Raw genomic sequence first — 16,595 nt, forward strand, 5'->3', positions numbered from 1 at the left:
AAAAATGTAGACTGTTTTTAAATTAAAAGTAAGATCCTACTATTCACTGCCTGCAAGAAACTCACCTCGGTAACAAATAGACACACAAACTGAAATGAAAAGATAAAAATATTCTAAGTTCGTGGAATCAGAAATCAGTTAGAGCGCTTGCCTAGGAAGCGCAAGGCCCTGAGTTCGTCCCCAACTCCGAAAAAAAAAAAAGAACCAAAAAAAAAAAAAAAAAAAGAAAAAAAAAAAAAAAAAAAAAAAAAAAAAAAAAAAAAAAAAAAAAAAAAAAAAAAAAAAAAAAAAAAAAAAAAAAAAAAAAAAAAAAAAAAAAAAAAAAAAAAAAAAAAAAAAGAAATCAGTTAGGTGTCATTTTATTCATATCAGACAAAGCAGTCAGAAGAGATCAAAATGATCATTAGATATTAATAAATGGAACAATCCATTAAGAAGTTATTACTGGTGCGGCAGCTGTGACAGCAGCGTATAAAGGGTCCACCACCGGGTGATGCAGTGATGGCTGAAGCAGACCCGGAAGCTGTGTGGGCCTGGGCCCTCAGATCGTCAGGGACCATTGCCACATTTCCCACCATGGCTCTGAAAAGAATCCACAAGAATTGAATGACCTGGCTCGACATCCTCCAGCACAGACTTCAGCAGGTCCTGTTAGAGATGATACGTTTCATTAGCAGGCTACAATAATGGGGCCATGACAGCCCTTATCAGGGGGAGTGTTTATCTTGACAGTTCATTTCCCAACAGATTACCCCTTCACACCACCTAAGTTTGTATTTACAACAAGAATTTATCATCCAAATAGTAGCGGCAGCATTTGTCTTGATAGTCTACAGTCACAGTGCTCTCCAGCACTAACTATTTCAAAAGTACTCTGTCCATCTGGTCTCTGTTGTGTGATCCCAATCAAGGTGATCCTTTAGTGTCTGAGATTGCTCGGATCTACAAAACAGACATACACAAGTACAACAGAACAGTTTGGGAATGGACTCAGAAGTATGCGACATAACTAAAGAAATTATTGGATAACCTCTGCAAAAGGAGAGAAAGTCCTTTTGATTTCCATTTGACTGCTTTCTATGAGCCCACACCTCTCTTCCCCTGTGCACATGTTTACCTCACACAGCGGTGCTGCGCGTTGTACATGCTTGGAACAACAAACTAGAAATACTGTACTTCTGTACCAACATTGGCTCCTAGCAGAGAAGTGTGTGTGAGAGAGAGAAGCTAAGTCTCCGGGCATAACCTAGACAAAACGCTTTCCTTTTTGACTTAACTTTGGATAATGGCAAGATGTGAGGGGTAGTGGGTAAACAAGTGTGGGCTTTAATGGAAGGGAAAAACTCTCCAGTGGCCCACAGGAGATGGCCCTTAAGTGGAATCCATCTAATCTCAAACAGTCATAAGACGCAAGGTGAAGAACATGAAGCCTTTTCTGTATTCCTTTCATCCTGAAGGACCTACAACTTAGGTGAAAGTTACGACCACATGGGGTAAACTGCATGCTGTATTTTAAGGTCTAAGTTTAACTGATCAACATTTAAATGGACAGGAGCTGTTAGTACATAAAGTGTGATGGGCTTGGTTCCCAACACGTTCACACCTCCCTGCCCTTTCAGTCTTCCTCCTTTTAGCCCCTTTCCATAATCTTTGCTTTGTATGTGGTTTCTCAGTTAACATATAGCTAACAGCTCTTAGCTTTCTTATGTTTTTTTAAACTGCTTTAGGCCTATTTCGATGTCAGGGTGAACATTCATTTGATGGAAACCCTTGTGTATATTTAAAGACCCATTCTGGAGCTTGTATGCTTAAGAATGATTAATCTGTGTAACAAACTGATTACATATAAAAAAGTTATTACTGTGCTCACTTTAGACATAAAGAGACATTGTTAGAGATACAATAATGAGGTACAATAGCAATACCCTGCTCCCATCAGTAGATATAAAATTATATACCCCCCAAATCAACAAATTTAAGATTCGAACTGTTCTGCGGGTCAAATGGACTTAACAGACATCGAGAGTATATTCCACTCAACGGCCACAGGATGCATGCTCTTCTTAGAAGACCATGAGACTTTATTAAAAATAGTAGTAGTTCATAAAGCATTTCTTAACAAAAAAATAAAAACTTCACATATCTCATGAGATCAAATGCAATTAAAAACATAAATTAGCACCAAAAGAGCCTTAAAAATCTGTACAAATTAATGAAGACCGAAGCAATCTTTAAGAAAAAGATTTTAATCCTAGAGTTGAATGAAAATACAAATTACCAGAAGATTTGGAATATAGCCAAAGAAGCTTGAGAGGGAAGGTTAGGTCTACAGTAATCGATACTGAAAAGTCAGAGAAGTCTCAAACCGATTACCTAATGATCAAGTCAGTGTCCTTAAAATAAAAAGAGCAAATGAGACCCGAAATACGTAGATGGAAAGGAGTAATAAAACTAGGGTAGAAATTAATGAAATGCAGACTAAAAGGATAATGGGAAGGAACTAGGAGACAAAGAGGTGATTCTTCGAAACTCTGGCAAACCCTCAGCCAAAGTAATCAAAAGATGAGAGAAGACTTGAGTTAGCAAAATTGGCAGTGAAAGGGGAAATAGTTCCAGCGGATACCACTGAACCAGAGGATCACTAGAGAACAGTTTGAAAATATATCTTCCATTAACTGGAAAATGTTGGGAAAAAATGGATAAACTTCTAGACACATTTGACCTAAAAACAGAACCAATAGTACATAAACACTAAACAGATCACTGACAGGCAAAGGGAGTTAAGCAGTCTGGACAGTGAGAAGCCCAGGACCAGGTAGACTCACTGGTGAATAATGTAAGACTTTTGAGGAAGCACACTGATACACTGTCCCCGTAAACAGAAAAGAAAGGGACGTTTTCAAAAATGCATTCTTGCAGGCAATCACACACACATTACATAAAAATAAACCCATTTTTAAAATAGATTGTGATCATGTATTTGGAAGGCTGAAGCAGGAGGACTGCCATAGGTTTGAGGTCGACCTGAGATACATGCCACATGAACTCTGTTTCAGGAAACTATATATGGTATATTTCAATTTATAATTTATAATAATAAACTAAATTTATAATAATACATTATAAATTAATTTAATAATTTTTAATTCATTAATACATTTATTATTTAATACATTTAAACCTTTTGAAAGTAAATTAAAATAAAAACACGTGTGGCCAGTGCCTTGAGAGAACTATGACGAGGCAAAAGCATACTTTGTCATGTATAATACTTTGGTAGTTACTAGGGTGACCGGAAGATACAGCCGATCGGCGCGTACAAACCAACTTAGTGCTGTCACAGACACAGAGTGCTAGGAAGGAGACATTAACTCATCTCACAGATCTGATGGATACAAATCGGAAGAATGAGGCTGACGACAAGGCATTTGCTTCCGCCATTGAAGACTGGGGGAGGGGCAATTCAACAGGTAAAGATGTGGATGAGGAAGGGGGCGGAGGCACAAAAGAAACAGATGCGTTGACTTGACGACCCAGGGTGTTTTCAGAGCCGTGCAGTTGACCGCGCTTGAGTTGGAGGACCAGCCTGCTTGCCCCAGCTGTGAAAGCTCAGGCGGTGTTAGCACTGCACAGGAGCACTGCACAGGAGCACTGCACGGGGAGCTGGAGCCTCGCTGTGAGGTTTGCTTGTTTTACCATCAAAGTGGCGTTCTTAAGTCTGTGCTGATGGTGGGGAGACCGGAGGCAAGAAAACCTAAAAGAAACTATTAAAATGATTCAGCCAGGGTAATTAAAACTTAACAAGGGCAGCAGTGTGGGAATGCAGAGGAGGAGAGTCTCCAGAGACACCCCTGAGGTAAATATGGTAGATGAAGATTGGGAGATGAAAACTGGCGCGCAGTAACTGAAGAAAAGGGACAGTGGGGGGAGGGGAAGGGGGCCACGCTGGAAAAAGGAGTCCAATACAGAAGGGCAGTGAGAGGAGCTGGTTACCTTTTTGAAGGAGTCTGAGGTAAGATACAAGGCAGGAGATCAGAGCGGCAATCCTTAATGGGACTCTGAAGTGAGAGTGACAGAGAAATAGGGTCCCAGAAACGTGAGTGTGCGTGTGCATGTGCATGTGTGCATGCATGTGTGTACATGTGTGTGCACGTGCATGTGTGTGGGCACTGAGTGTGTGTGTGCATGTGTGTGATGCATGTGTGTACATGCGTGCACGGGCATGTATGTCTGTGCATGGGCGCATGCGTGTGTGTGTGTGTGTGCGCGCGCATGCATGTATATGCGTGTGTGTGTGTGTGCCTGCGTACACGCTTGCATGTTTGTGTGATGTGTGCATGAGTGTGTGTGTGTGCATGAGTGTACGCGCACGTGTGCATACATGTGGAGTGCAGACGTTGATGGTAGTTGTTCTCCACACTAATTTGGAGACAGGCATGCCTACTGAACCGGAAACTTACCAATTTAGACTGGCCGTCCAGCAAACCCCAGAAATCTGCCTACTCCCCTTCTCCACCTCCAGCTTTGGGATTACAGGCACAGGCTTTAGAGGGGGAACCCCACATGCTTCCAGGGATAGCTTTACCAGATGAGGCATCGTTGCAGCGCCCCTGTCCCGGCCTTTTAAACGGAGTAATTCCAAATCAAAGGGGCCTCCCCAACCCCTAGACAGCATCTAACTGTGCAGAACAGTAACACATTTTGCTGAGTTTCTCGCATTCATTGCTTCATTTCTTTCCTCATACTTTTCTTCTCCAATAGTGTTTTCCTGTGAAAAGAAGCCTTCGTGGGAAGGGGGGGGGGAGCCTTTGAGTGAAATAGTGAGGGAGGGGTGTAAAACATTTAAAGCCGTAGTGTTTGAAATGCAAGCCTTAAATCTCAGCACCCCAGAGACAGAGGCAGTCGGACCTTTGTGAGTTCGAGGCCAGCCTGGTCTACATAATGAGTTCCAGGACAGCCAGGGATGTTACACAGAGAAACCTTGTCACACGGAGGGGGGTGGTCCGGGGGAGGGACCGATACAGAGGGGGAGGAGAGAGGAAGGGGGGAGGAAGAGGGAGAGGCAGAGGAAGAGGGAGAGGGAGAGGGAGAGGGAGAAAGAGGTGGTTCCCTGACTAAGTCCTTTACTTATGCCGTCACTACATACGGTATATGGACACTTAAATCTGTGATTTTAGAATAAAATAAATGATATGAAATTCCAAATAAATTCCCTACTCTCTCTCTCCCCACCGGGCTTTCCTTACCTTAAGTCAATCACACACACACACACACACACACACACACACACACACACACACACACACTTCTATTATAAGCAACATTCTTGCCTTTCTAAACTAAGCAGAAGCTTAAATAAAGAATCAAAAACTGCCCAAATAAAAATGAAGAATAGGGAAAAAGAAGAGATGGGGGTGGGGGGAAGGAGGAGAGTAAGAAAAAGATAGAAGAGGAAAGGAAAAATGCAAAAGGCCAAGGGAAAGCTAATGGATAACTCCTCCGTCTAAAACAACAGAAACCAGTTTGGGATCTAAGCCTGAGGAAACAGGCACAGGACCTGCTCCTGGAAAGCTGGAGCATCCTCCGGCCGCAGGGCTCCCCAGGCCGGCGCTGCAAGCAGCTCTTCGAGCACAGCTGTGGGAAGCTGCCCAGGGAACCACGAGATGAGACGGGAGTGAACATCCTCGGAGGAGTGGAGGATGCGGGGAGTAAGGGACTCGGGAGTGGAGCAGCCTGCAGCCTAGAGCAGGGTCGGGTCCCGGCGCGGGGTGGCGCCAGAGGAGGGACGGCAGGCAGGCAGGGGAGGAGGCGACCCGCAGGGCACCGTGCACACCGCACAGCCGCCGCTCCTGCCGTCCGCGCGGCGATGGGCGCGGTCCGCGTCCCTCCCGCCGCCGTCCAACCCCGAGAGCCCACCAGAGACCCGGAGAGCACGCGCGTCCCAGCCACAGCCGCGGGCTCGGCGCTTCTCCGCGGCCGGGGACCCCGCGAGGTGAGCACAGTGAACCCTTGAAGACCCCACACCCGAGATTTTGTAGGAGCTCCCTATGGACCGTGTGTCCACAAAACACGGGGCAACTGATTCTCCAGTAAGAAAAGGAGAGGACAGGAGCCCCATCTCCTATTCAAAACCTGAGCAGGGAGTTCAAAAACGATTTAAGAAATCCAAAAGTGTAGCGAAGAACTCGTGGCCACGCATCAGGAATGGCGTTGGCAATTTGGGGGGTGGGGGGAGGAAAGGGGAGAGTGAACGGAGGGTGACTTCTCTATTTTGTTGAATAAGCAACAAAGTGCTGAAAAGGGAGATCTCAGAACTGTTTCCCACAGTCTGGTGATTTCCAAGCGTGACCCCAAATCTGCACTGCAGGTGCAAGCTCACCCAGAGGGCAGGGTGGTGAGCTGACGTTCCCCCACCCCCTCTCTGATGTCTGAGAAGAAAAGTTTTACTACCCTGCCTATGTTCCGTGTGGAGGCTTTGTTTCTGGGTACAGGAGTGCCCCAGGCTCCCGAGCATCCTTGGATCTGACCCGCAGCCGTTTCCAAGCTTGTTCTAGAGGCTTCCACTTAGAAAGTTAGGCATCACGGGCTACTTCCTTAATGCTTTCCTGTTACCTGCTAACATTTCAAGATCAAACTATGTAGGGAGGACGGCGTGGCTGCTTTTACCCGTTTGTTGGTTTTCTGGATGCATGCATGGGAAACCGGTACATTATGTCCTGACCTCTGATAAACCTGTTTTCCCCGTGTATCCCTTAAACACGATACAGAGGGAGATGCTAAGTGTGTGCATACTTAATTGAAAAAGAAGTTTTCAGGTGGTAGCTTAAAACCGCCATATTTATTGACGTGTTAACTGGGCAGCAAGGCCTCCAAAGGGAGAAAAACAAAAAAAAACAAAAAAACAAAAAACACCTTTTCTCCACCAATAGCTGGATTCTCCCGGCAGTTGGAACACCAGGCAGGCTTCCAAGTTTGTAGAATTGCTTTAACTGCTGCAGGATAGGCGCATCCAGATAAATGATGGGGGCTTACGACGCTCTGATTCTGGGATATAAAGTGCTTTGGCAGGCTCGCCCTGAATTGGGGCTCTCTCAGAAAGAGAGGGGGCTCCCTGGTCCCCATTTTGTCTGTCTGATTCCCTGCGGACCACCACTATATCTGGTGTATTTCCTCTGTTTCTCTGACTCTTGCCTCCAGCTTTACCTTTTCTCTGTTCCCTAAAAGTCTAGGTTGGTCTGGTCAGAGGCAAAGCAGTTATGGGAATAGAGAGGTCTTGGGGAAATGTTCTCCCACAGAGACGAGGAGGGAAAAGGGCAACTTCTAGCCTAGCGAGTGGAAGAATGAACAGAGGAAAGAGGTTAACTAGAAAGAAGAGGCCTTGGACACTTCTTGGACACACTTGGACATTTTGTTTTGCTTTGGTCTTTCAGGACAGGGTTTCAGGGTTCTTTGTGTAGCCTTGGCTAACCTGGAACTTGATCTGTAGACCAGATAGCCTCAAACTCACAGATGCAGCTACCTCTGCTTCCCGGGTGCTGGGATTAAAGGTGTGCGCCACAAAGCCAGGCCTAAGGACACATTGTTTCTTGAAGAGGGCTCCTCTATTACACTCTCTTGCTATTTGTCCATCCTGGCATCTGAAGGCTTTGTTTCAGGAAACTGGGACCTCTAAGAAGTGCCCTCTCTCCCCAGATTCACCTTTAAAAAGAATATTCTTGTGCATGCAGGCATGTTTGTTTGTGTGTGATAGTGTGTAGTGTGTGTGCGCATGCATGTATGTGTGTGAGTATTCGTGAGTGTGTTTGTGTTTATGTGTGTGAGAGTGTGTATTTGCATGGCTATGTGTGTGTGCACACGTGTGCATGTGTTTGTGTGTGGCTGTTTAAGTGTGTGTATGTGTGTGAGTGTGTGTGTGAATGAGTATTTTTGTATATGTATGTGTGTGTGTGTGTGTGTGCGTGCGTGTGTACAGGCACATGCAGCCAGAGTGCCTCACGTTGGGGTCTTGCTTCCACTTTGTTTGAGGCAGGGTGTCTTTTATTTGTTAGCTGTGAGCATCAGGTTAGTTGGCCTGAATCTAAGTAGTCTCCTGTCTCTGTCTCTCACCTCCTGATAAGAGAGCTGGGATCACAGACCTGAATGCACAGCGCCTGGCTTTATATATGGTCTGGGGATCCAAACACTGGCACAGCGAGCATTTACCCAATGAGCTTCCTCCCTGGCCTGAATTCATGTTTCATTTCATACCTTGAATGTTTTCAGAGAATAACTTGGGGCAGAGAAGAGAAGGAAAGAATGGCCAGGGCCCCTGTAAGCCACACAAGTAGTGAAGGGCAGATCACATGGGCAGAGAAACTGGATTCAGTAGTTGAACAGAAAACAAACAGAGCCCCTATTTTACGAAAAGGACTGAGAACTGACTGGTGTTTAGTTTCTAAGGAATTTGCTAGCAATGCTCACAAAGAATGCAAGTCCCTCCACTTTTCTACCACCATCTTACTATGAGACACTTTAAAATGCCAAGAAGTTACCTCCCTTTCTTTTTATAAACGTTTGATTATATTATTTTTTTAATATTTGTTTGTTTTCATTTTATGCCCATGAGTGGTTTGGCTTGCACGCACGCTTGTGCACTGCATGCTGAACCCATGGAAAACAGAAGACAGCATCAGATCCCTCTGGAGCTACAGCTGCAGACAGTTGTGAGCCACCATGTGGGTGCCGTGAACAGAACACATCAGCAGGAGCAGCCAGTGCTCTTAACCACTGGCCATTAATTATTATCTTAAAACTTAAAATAATAATAATAATAATAATGATGATGATGATAATAGTTCGAATATGTGATCCAGGCCTGGACTGAGGCTAAATCAGAAACTGATTAAGAAATAAATATGAGAGAAATATTTGGGGGGAAAACTATGAATTATATGAATGTTGTTCTTCTAAATCTTCAATAACAGACAACAAATCTCTTTATCTCTCCCTGTCTCTCTGTGTGTCTCTGTCTGTCTGTCTCTGTCTCTCTCTGCCTGTCTCTCCAAATTTAAGATAGAACATCAGGCATTCAGTAAAAAGACAAAAGAGAGAAAGGCAGACTGATGTTTTTCTTTTACTCACTCATTTGTTCGTTCATTGCAACCAGGTTGTAGTTCAGGGTAGCCTCCAATTCCCAATCCTCCTGCCTCAACCCCCAATACAGAGATTACAAATGTCTCATTTTTGAGACAACATTTGGATTTATCATTCCCCAGTGTAAAACCCTCAGGTATCACCCCCTCACACTTAAATAACACCCAGTTCTCCATCAGAGGTGACCACAGCCCTGTGTGCCGGAGTGTGCCTGGCCTCACTGGTCACATCTGTCTCCCACTGTCCTTCATGGTTTTCACTCGGCCTAAGAACACCTCCCTCTCATCCTTGTGAGAATGTCCCGGGCATCTGTCACCTTTTGATGCCCTGTCTCTGTCTCTGTCAACTGGACACGTTCTCCACTGGACACCCCATGAGGGCAAGAAATGTTGCTGCTGCTGCTGCTACTGTATTTGTGGTTATGTTTCTAGTGGGCAAATGATAAGCAATTAACAGACATTATTGAATTGATTAGATAACTAATGACACAAACTGAGTAATCTCTCTCCCACCAGGCTTGTGAAACCACCGGTAAAATACTAGAAGTGCCACTCAGGCAATCAATATTTTATAGGTACGTGATGATCTGGAGATCCGTGAGCCTTTTATCTCTGCGGTGTTTCTAAGCTGCACCTGCTGGAAGTGGGCTCAGTTTTGACCACATGTTCCAAGCAAAATACACAAAACCTCTCTCCCTCAGTTTTTTCCTCATGCCTCTTTCTAACCACCTCCACCATCTAGAAGCAATTTACTCCTCTTACTTGGATGTTAAGGGCTCCTGTACAGTTGCATAAATGCATCTACATAGCATATACTCTTTGTCTGCCTCTGTTTTGCCGTGCTACATCTTCGAGACTCATTGTTACTGTTGAGTGTGTCGGGAAGTCATTTCTTTTTGCTTCGAGGGGTATCCATTGTATGGCGAGTACTTTGTGTTTATTCATGCTTGCATCAATGGACACTCAGGTTGCTTCTGGTCTGGGACTATTTTGAATCAAGCTATGACTATGCTTACAGAGTCTGCTTAATTCTAGTCCTTAGTATTTCACTTGAAATAGAAAATCCTCTTGTGTCCCCATGTGGACAGGGGTATAGCGAAGTGACAGGGCCTCAGAGACTGGCAGTGTGTTTCCATCTGAAGACGTCACTGCTAGGAGCTAATCTACCTTATAGTCTGGGGTGTGAAGGAGATAGCACTTGGAAAACGAACACCTATGCAAATCAGGAGAGCCCTCAGGTATTTCATAAATGCGTTTTAAGTCCTTAAAAGAGACAGTGCAGAATGCTTCCTCCCCTCCCTGATATATTCCCCTCCTCCTCTCTCAGCTTTCCCCGTCCCAGCACAAGTTGACTCTAATCAGCCCCTGAACATTACGCTTCTGAGGTGTTAAAACATTCATGAGAAAGAGTCTTGTTCAGAGCCTGATAAAATATTTATGTGTTTCCATGGGGCCTTGCTTTCCATCTAGATTTCTCAAGGCGTTTTTCTGAGCTGTTTGTCATAATCACAAGCTATACGGACAGATGACGCCGCCTCAGACAACCCCCTGTTACCAAGGCCAACCGTAGAGCATCCTCCTTTCTGGGGATGGAGATAATGAGCACACAGAAAAAGACGAGCTTTCAGTGTGCCTACATCAAGCCTATGCTGTTGAAATGGCTTAGGAAGAGAAAGGCTTGTTAATGTGGAACATCCACAGACCTGACCCAGAGGGGCAGTGAAAAGAACGTGCTAGAATGAAGAAGGATTAATTAAAGTGGGACGCTTACATTTCAAATGGAAGAATGAAGGGACCAGTCTTGCACTGAACCTACAAACTAACTATGCCCAATGCTACAACTGAATTTTATTTCCTTCTGTGAGAGTCTACAGGCAGGAGTAGAGACCAGTATTTTAATAAGAGGAATAAGTCAAAGGAAGAAGTGGCTTTGGGGTTGAGTTCTGAAGGATCGATGCCTCCCTGACTGACAGCTACAGTGTAAAGGATGTTTCCAGAGGCAAATTTGTCATTTGAATTATAACAAGATCAGGTACTATAAACAGGACCAAAACGTGCCAGAAAGTTTGATCAAAGCACAAAGAGGATGAGGGGTGGGCTGCCAGCTTTAGGTAAGAGATAAAGCTGGTGGATGGCACCACCTTTTATCTCAGTACTCAAGAAACAAGGCAGGAGGATCTCTGTGAGTTCAAGGCCAGCCTGAGTTACACAGAGTTCCAGGACAGCCAGACTACATAGTGAGTCTCTGTCTGCGATAGATGGATAGATACATAGATAGATAGATAGATAGATAGATAGATAGATAGATAGATAGATAGATAGATACATACATACATACATACATACATACATACATACATGCATAGATACAAAGATAAATAAATAGATACATAGATAGATGATAGATACACATATATAAGTAGATACATAGATATATAGATGATAGATAGATACATATATACATAATATATACATACATACATAGATACATAGAGAGACAGATACATAGATAGATAATACATACGTGCACATATACATACATACATAATACATACATACACATATACATACATACATACATACTTACATACATAATACATACATACATAATACATACATACATAATACACAGACAGCAAGCCAGCTAGAAAGCTAAAGGTCAGGGCATTGGTTGGACTTTAATCTGTTTGCCATAGGTTTCCATGTAACTTTTGGCTAGAGATTGGGTCAGATATTGAGCCATTCTTGGGATGTACATCCAACATAGGCAAAACCTTGAGATATTGTTCTAGAAAGTTCTTCTAGATTATCCTACCATGTCCTGTCCAGTCTAGAGGCTCAGTGAAATCAAGTCTAAGGGAGGTAACGGCAGGAGGTCAGACTCACTATGTTCCTAGACATGACCACAAATAGGCTTCTCTACCCACCTTACTACCTCTGACAAAACTCAAATGCTCCAAGTCAAACAGAAGTTAGAGGCTGTGTAGTGAGTCTCATCTCTTTATCAGAACTCCTTTACTTCGGTGGGGTAACTGGGGTCTAAGTACCCTTCATCCCCTGGACCCAAATCTGGGTCAGCATATTTTAGCTGAGGATTAGTAAGTGTGACAGTTTGAATAAAACTAGGCTCATAGGGAGTGGCGTTACTGGAGGTACAGCCTTGTTAGAGAAAGTTCATCACTGGGGATGAGCTTTGTGGTCTCAGATGCTCAAGCCAGGCCCAGCATGTCTCTCTCTTCCTGCTGCCTGACGACATGGACGTAGAACTCTCAGCCCCTTCTCCAGCACCATATCTACCTGTGTACTGCCACGATGATGACAGCGGTCTAAACCTCTGTAAGCCAGTCCCAATTAAATGCTTTCCTTGGTAAGAGTTGCCGCAGTCTTGGCATCTCTTCACAGCAATAAAACCTTAAGACGGTAAGCAGGGGCGCTTCCAAACCATCTTCCCAGACCACCAGATGGGGGCTTCAGAGACAGCTAGCAGTGTGGAACTGAAGTCAGGCACATGGACGGCCCATGGACAGGACTGCCGGCCACCTTCCGATACACGTGTTTTCTTTTCAGGCTGCAGGCTCCAATCCACAATTGACCACCCTTCTTAACACACTGGGATGCTGAATTCTTTCAACCCGAAATGAAAATTGGCAGGAGGGACGTTAGGTATGATAGCCTTCCATGTGTGGTGCTCTGGTGGGGAAGGCCACTGCGCAAGTGATGGTTCTGGGAAGCCGATCTTGGGACCGGTAGTTAGGATCTTTGAACACAGCCATCCTCTGGTATCGGAGACAGGTTGGTTCGGAAACCCCTGCACATATCAAAATTTCCAGATACCGTCTCTCATATGAAACAGCATAATATTTCCATATAGCCCATATGCCTCGTCCTGGGTATCCCTAGGCTATTTGTGATACCCATTGCAATGTAAATACTATGTAAACAGCCTGTGTTCTATTGTTCAAGTCCCCAGGAGTTTCAGTGTGCTCAGTGGAATCTGCAGATGCAGAGCCGAAAGGTAGGAGATGCTAGGTTCATTAGCCAGAAGCTCTGCAGTGTGAGAGAGAATGTCCTCTGGAGTGAGGGCCAGAAATGGCACGGGAAGGTCTCCTACAGACATTTCCATTCTGGCTGGTTATAATTCCTCCCTTGGTATGATGGGTGTCAGGGTTCCAGAGTGACACGGGGAGCATTTGGCCAAGTGTGAACGGGTCCCCCTATGGCTGCCCACCTCTGCTAGAACAACAGGCTGTCCGGGGGCACTGCCAGAACTCCATCATGGATTCCTGAGGGAAAACTGGGAAGGCCTTGAGAGAAGAAGCAGAAGTAAACATCTTAACTAGGAAATGTCGAGAGCGTGAAGGCGCGACCTGGGCTGAAAATAGTCTTTTGAAATGCCAGGTCAATAAAACTTTTCTTGGAGGCCAGGCATGGTGGCTTTTAATCCTTGCACTGGGGAGGCAGGCCAATCTTTGTGAGTTTGAGGTCAGCCTGGTGTACACAGTGAGTTCAAGCTAGCCTGGGCTGCACAATAAGACCTTATGAAGAAGAAGGAGAAGGAAGGAAGGAAGGAAGGAAGGAAGGAAGGAAGGAAGGAAGGAAGGAAGGAAGGAAGGAAGGAAGGAAGAAAAAGGGGAGGGGGAGGAAAAAGAAGAGGGAGAAGGAAGAGGATGAGGAAGAGAAGAATGAGGAGAAAGAGGAGGAGAAGTAGTAGACGTCAGCCAGCAGTAAGGGAGCTGGGAATATGGTTAAAGTGGCTGCTCTTCCAGAGGATTGTAGCTTGGTTTGCAATACCCACTTGATGGTTCTCAATCACCTGTAACTCCAGTTTCATCAGACCCAACACCCTCTTCTGGCCGCCACAATCTCTAGGCATGCATATGGTGCGTATACATATAATCAGACAAAACACTCGTTCATTTGGGTTCTGTGGGGTGTGACTATAGAAGAGAATTACCCCGCATGTCCTTTCCCTCTTCCACACCCTTGACTATAGAAAATGGGTGGTTAAAAAGAGAATTCTTCAGATTTCTAGAATCTGGAAAAAAATGTTTTTGAATTCTCTCTCTCTCTCTCTCTCTCTCTCTCTCTCTCTCACACACACACACACACACACACACACACACACACACACACACACACACACGCTGATGATCCTGAAAACGTTCATTAGAATGAAACCAAGTTGCAGAACCTGAGCCAAGCATCATATTGGCAATATTGGCAGGGCCGTAGTTCTGCCAGTGCCACTGGCTGGTGCCATTCTGGGGATGACAATTAGAAGGCCCTCGGGTGGTTTCCAGTGATACTCAAACTGTCTTCCGCAAAAACAGTCACAGACCTCACTTCAAACCTAGGCAGCCGCGTCTCTCCACAGCTTCCTGTGAATTCCTGCAGAGGCTGGGCCAGCTCTGTGTATCTCATCTCTGGAGAAAGCGAGCGGTGCCAGCAAGGGCTTCAGTAGTTGGAGAGGTAGGATTTTCACAAACAAAAGCCTGGGCTATTCTCGTGCATGTCTGCGGCTGCGCAGGCCTCTGGCAGCCTCCTGGGAGGCTCTGTAGCAGAGGCTTTGAGGACGTAGATATGATTATCATTTCCCGCCACTCGGCTTGTCCAGTGGCACTGTGGATTCTTGATTTAATTGGCTTCTGTTGAGTGACACCAGGCCAGCCCGCTCTCCAGGAGAAGCTCCTCTTTACCTTTGTCCACTAAGATCAATTAAAAGCGCACGCCAGAAAACCACAGGCCCCAGCGAGCTCGGGGCAGAGGGGGGATGGTCTTACTTGCAATTATAAAATTTCCAATCCTTTAAAAATTTTAATCATGGTGAATTCTTTTTTTGATAAACTGACATACACTTATTTATTTACCTGTTACTTAAAGATTTATTTATATGAGTACACTGTAGCCATCTTCAGACACACGGGATCCCATTACAGATGGTTGTGAGCCACTATGTGGTTGCTGGGAATTGAACTCAGGACCTCTGGAAGATCGGTCAGTGCTTTTAACCGCCAAGCCATCTCTCCAGCTCCCGTGTTGAATTCTTAAATTACAAAATTAATCCTCACACTATAACGAGCCAGGTAAGGAAGTGTATATGAGGAAATGCTATCGAGCCTAAACTTTCTCAGTTTCGCTCATTCTGGGAAATGGATCAGAGGTTCCGTACGGATGCTTTCTTTCCTATTCATCCCAAGCCGGTGTGGAATTATTTTTGATTTTTCATGTAGACATGTCAGTAACTATGCAGTTTTCTTTTACTCACCATATTATATACATTATTCTAGAGTAACGATCTAAATAACTTAATTTAATATTAATAGAAAAATTTTATGATTTTTTTCCATTGATAGCTATTCACGTTTACCTCCGATTTCTATTTATTTATTTATTTATTTATTTATTTATTTTACACATCAAACTATGCTACAGTTGCCATTTTTTCTGCTTAACCATTCCTGTTGAGGGGTTTGCTTCTGTTTATTAATTTATTTTTCAGTGGGCTAGCGGTTGAACCTAGGGCCTTATATATGCCATGCAGTGCTTGCCCACTGAGCTATATGCCCCATGTACTTAGATTTCCATTTCTGCTGGGGAGAGTCCCAGGCCTGGCATTTCTGGGCCAAAGGGAATACACACAATCGTCATTCTCCTCATGAACGAGGTGATTCGCTCCCTCCTTTTGTCTTTCTCCCCCTACCTTCCTGCAGGAAGGCCTGTGTGTTTCAGCAGGAGAGCCTACCCTACGAGTAGACTCTCTGCCAAGCAGGGATTATACCAGCTCAGTGGGTAGGGAGTCTGCAGGATCTGCTTGCATTGTATCTGTCTTGCGTTTGGTTGGCCAGACTGTTTATAATTCCCCTTGCTCATTTATTCCACGCTGTGAAGTGGAATTAAACGCAGCCTTCCTCTTGGGTGAGGGTGTGTGAGAACAGTTTTCTGAGCAGGGCTGGGCTTCCAATAGCAAGTTTCCCTGCTCTCTGGCAAAGCTATATCTGCTGTGTTTGTTGTGCCTTTTTTTTAAAAAAAAAAAATAAAAATGGTTTCATTGAGAAAGGACATTCCATTCCTGCCTCTGTCTTCTTCCGTTTCAAGGACATGGGGAGCTTTCTAAGTACGTAGTCAATCAACCGTAACTCATTATTTAACGAGAGGATAATTACATGCAAAGGTAGGGGTCTTGGGGCTTACGGATCAGCGCCAAGCAACAGATGTGAACACTTTTAAACAAATGATTTTTGTGAACCCTGGAGTTAGGAATGAGCTTTTCAATGTTTTTGGCTCTCAGTTTTAGTTTTGCTCTTGTTGGTCTTTGAAACTTAGTCCCCCTGGCTAGGGAAAAGTGGGGTCCCCACCACACTAGAGAGGGTATAACAACGGGAGCATGGAGGTACGCTGGTGAGCACAGGCAAGCGACGTCTGGTTAACTAACAATGTGTTTGAATTCTCCGTGATGGTGGCAGT

The 16,595-nt window shown here is 44.6% G+C and overlaps 1 protein-coding gene and 1 pseudogene across 1 annotated transcript in view; both read left to right on the top strand.

Annotated features, from left to right (window-relative positions):
* The first annotated feature begins 576 nt into the window (after positions 1 to 576).
* Positions 577 to 1,009, top strand: LOC116897984 (annotated as a pseudogene).
* Positions 1,010 to 5,919: 4,910 nt separating this feature from the next.
* The window catches only part of Gpr156 (G protein-coupled receptor 156), a 92,999-nt gene continuing 82,323 nt past the window's right edge, over positions 5,920 to 16,595 (top strand). The window contains exon 1 of the mRNA XM_032900190.1: positions 5,920 to 5,992. The gene's annotated coding sequence lies outside the window, so the exon portion shown is untranslated. The remainder of the gene's footprint in view (positions 5,993 to 16,595) is intronic.

The sequence above is a fragment of the Rattus rattus genome, chromosome 4 (assembly GCF_011064425.1).
Source record: "Rattus rattus isolate New Zealand chromosome 4, Rrattus_CSIRO_v1, whole genome shotgun sequence".
NCBI classification, from domain to species: Eukaryota; Metazoa; Chordata; class Mammalia; order Rodentia; family Muridae; genus Rattus; species Rattus rattus.